This window comes from Danio aesculapii, chromosome 23 (genome assembly GCF_903798145.1).
Source record: "Danio aesculapii chromosome 23, fDanAes4.1, whole genome shotgun sequence".
Lineage (NCBI taxonomy): Eukaryota > Metazoa > Chordata > Actinopteri > Cypriniformes > Danionidae > Danio > Danio aesculapii.
The window spans coordinates 31,169,604-31,173,818 of NC_079457.1; positions in this window are offsets into that span (position 1 = coordinate 31,169,604).

Below are 4,215 nucleotides of genomic sequence, written 5' to 3' on the forward strand. Positions count from 1 at the left end.
GATTGTTCTCCTGTTTTTAGTGCATAAGGGTTCATTTGATCTTTCCCTTTTATCCTTTTTGCAACCTTTTTTGTGTTGGAGAAACTTGATTTTGGTCAAGGTCAATTTGGTGCCATGAAGATTAAAGGTAAAAGTTTAAATACCAATTCTCTCAATATTTTTTGTTTTTGTTAAAGATTTATCTTTGGGTTTTTGCTTTTGATAGAACTGTATATGGATAGGAAGCAATGTTAGAGTGAGTGAGATGGGATTGGGCAAGGTTTGCAAGCAGGGATTTGAACACAGGACTCCTGAAGTGCAGTTGCGGTAATTGACCCAATTCCCACTAATAACTACCGGCTTATTACCATTGCTTGACACAATCTGTGAACTTTTATTTCTATTTCTGCAATTTAGTAAAATAAAAAATCTGCAGATTTACACAAAAAGATTCGATAATATCACTTGGATGGATGGATAGATGCATTGACTGATGAATACATGGATTGATGGATGGATGGATGGGTTGAAGGATAGATGCATACATTGACAGATGGATCCATGGATGGATGGAAGCATTGACTGATGGATGAGTGGATGCATTCATTGACTGATGGATCCATAGATAGATAGATGCATTGACATTGATTGATGGATGGATGCATTCATTGGCTGATGGATCGGATGGAAGGATAGATGGATGGATGCATTGACTGATGGATGGATGGATGGGCTGATGGATGGATGCATTCATTGACTGACGGCACCATGGATAGGTAAATGGATGGAAAGATAATTGCATTGATTGGTTGGATGGATGGATTGACTGATTGATGCATCCATGCATCAATCCATCCACCCATCCATTTCGGTAGGATGGATGGATGGATGGATGGATGGATGGATGGATGGATGGATGGATGGATAGATGCATTGACTGGACCCATGGATGGATGGATTGATGCATTGACTGCCATAGATGACTAGATGGATGCATTGACTGATGGGTTGATGCCATTGCCATGGATGGATGGATGGATTGATGCATTGACTGGATCCATGGATGGATGGATGGATGGATGGATGCATTGACTGGATCCATGGATGGATGGATTGATGCATTGACTGGATCCATGGATGGATGGATTGATGCATTGACTGAATCCATGGATTGATGCATGACTGGATCAATGGATGGATGGATGCATTGATGGATCCATAGATAGGTAGATGGATGGATAGATAGATGCATTGACTGTGGATGGATGGATAGATGAATGCATTGACTGAATGATCCATAGATGGATGGATGGATGGATGCATTGATGGATCTATGGATTGGTAGATGGATGGATAGATGCATTGACTAGATGGATGGATGGATGGATGGATGGGTAGATAGATAGATAGATAGATGGATGGATGGATGGATATATGGATAGGTAGATAGATAGATGGATATATGGATAGGTAGATGGATGGATAGATGCATTGACTGATGAATCCATGGGCAAATGGATAAATAGATAAATGCATTGACTGGATGGATAGATGGCAGGCTCAAAAATTTGGAGTTCTGCACAGATGTTGTGGGCCTATTTGTTACCTGTCTATTAAGATATTTTCTTTTTAATAGTACTAGACCAGTCCTTCGCATCCTTAATCCTACCCAATACCTAAATCCTACTAAGATCTGTCTATTAATGAGCAGCTTATTAGTATATTTAAAAGTCTTTGTTAATAGTTTTAAAGGAACGTACCTTAAAATAAAGTGCAGCCAGATGAACATGATGCTGCATGTGCTACCAAATCAGATGCTAGTGCTACATCTGTGAGCTCAATTTTATTGCCGTATTTACCTGCTTCAATTAGTGCAGATACACACTACAGCCTAAAGGAGGCACTTTATCATATCTGAGCTCTGCATGTTTCAAGCGCACTACTGTAGATGTAGAAAAACACAAACATCCGCTAGAGATAATTATATATAATGGAAATGTCGAATGCAACACATATGTTGTTAGTGATGCTGAAAAGAAAAGAACATAGTGTAAATCCTTCAACTCTAACCTTGATTTTTTTAAATGTTTATTTTTGAGATCATGCCAGGTATAAATGTGTCTCTGCGCTGAGATCAGACCACATCTTTACTTCCTGCTGCTCAACGCTGCGGTCCTTTTGCAACAATAGTTGAAAACACTGACAGGAAACACCTCACTGAGATGCTTTTGTCAGCTTCTACAAACACACACTACGCATTGATGTTTTTTTTTTTTTTTTTAACACCCATTAAAGTGATCGCTCATTTAAGCTGCGTCAAAAGTGAATATTGAGCACATTGAATATCATAATATTGTTAATTATGATATTGACCATGTATAAGACAAATCCTCATTCTTTTGAAAATATCTTGACATTTATATCTCAAAGTTAGTCAATGGGAAGTCCCAAAAATGTAAAAAAAAAAAAAATGTGTGTTCCACAACATGAAGGCGAGTTAATTATTTCCATTTATAGGTGAAATAACATTTAAAGGAATTCAATATGAATGTTTACAATTTATATTACTGTATTTGTTTTGAGTAAAGTATTGTGCCGATGACTGCAAAATTGTTGTTTTAAGCACTTTATGTATACAAAAATACCAAAACGGTGCCTTGTTTATATTTTATAGACTTTTATACTGATTTTAGAGCAAAATAATACTAAAGTTTTAACTTCAGGAGCGTTAAATATTTCAATAAAACTGTTTTCTTAAGTTTAATATATGGAAGACATGCTTTCAGATCTTGAAATATAACAAACTTAAAGGAACAGTTCATCAAAAACATGTACGTTTACATGGTCCCCAATAATCCATTTTTTTCATAAGATTAAGACAATACTCTGATTAAGAGTCTAACATGTAAACAGAAATTATTTTAATATTTTAATATTTATTTATTTTTTATTTTTTATTTTATTCATAAACTAAACAGAAATTAAGACATGGGGAGTATACAGATTTTAGTGGCATTATTGAAGACATGTAAACACCTTAATCAAAATATCACCATCATGTAGGACTTTTCATCGTGTTTTGCGACAGGATAGTAGGTGCACAGCTGTGTGTGTCTACAGGCTGAGTCAGTGAAGGACCACATGCTTTTTTTCCTTCCATTCGACGTGCGTTAATCAAATTCTATTAAAACAACACTCTTCTATCAGCCCGAGCATCCAATACCTCAGTTTGTCACACTCGATAGGTCTTGAAGGGTTTGTTCATTTTGAACGAATGTTTTATGTGACTCGAGAACGATGAGTCCTCTCAGAGAGTGATTCGTTCTTCGCGTATGCGCACATTTGTGCAGGTGGAGTAGAAGATTGGTTCATTTTTCAAGTCCTCTATCGGGTTTGAGTTGTTCGTTCTTCACATAAGAGACAGAAGCCAGTCATTTGCATTTAGAGCCGGAAAAAGATTTAATCTGTTCATTTCTCGAGTTCTCATTTTGAGTGATCTTTACTTACTGTCACATGATGAACTTTGGCTCAGACTGTAAGCATTAGTTAAGCTTTTTATTTTATTTTATTTATTTTTAATTTATTTATATTTTTTTTTATTGGTTTCAAAAACAGTTAACAATAGATTGCAGAAACTTGTAACAGATGTTATAATCTGCACAACACATTTTAAAGAGAAAAAGAGGAAAAAAAATCAAAGCATTTAAATTAAAGCATTTAAATTAAAGTAAATAAAAAAAATGAAATTATATAAAGTTATACATTTGAAAGCCATTTTTATTTATTTATTTTTTATTAGTTAACCTTGTATGGGACTGTCAGTGTCAGGTGAACGAACGACTCAAATTTGAAGACACGTCAGAAGAGATGAACAGGGCTAATCCTAGAAAAAACACCAGGGGCCGTATGTATAAAACTTAAAAATAAAAATGCTCTTAAGAGAAGTCTTAAACTTTGACTTGTGTCAAAAAAATTCTTAGTAAGAAGTAGGACTTTTTTTAAGAGTATATTTATAAATATACTTTTATAAAGAATCTAAAAGCAACTTTAAGTAAAGTTTGAGACTGATTCTTAAGTTCTGACTTAAGAGTTGTAAATCAAGGACCCAATCAATGATTGAAACACAAAATGGCCACCCTTGACCTCTGAATCAGCCTATCAGGGGCCTGCAAGGATGAAGTCACAGCAGCATGACACCATTCACTGATGAATACAATAAAATGAGTCAATAATTTC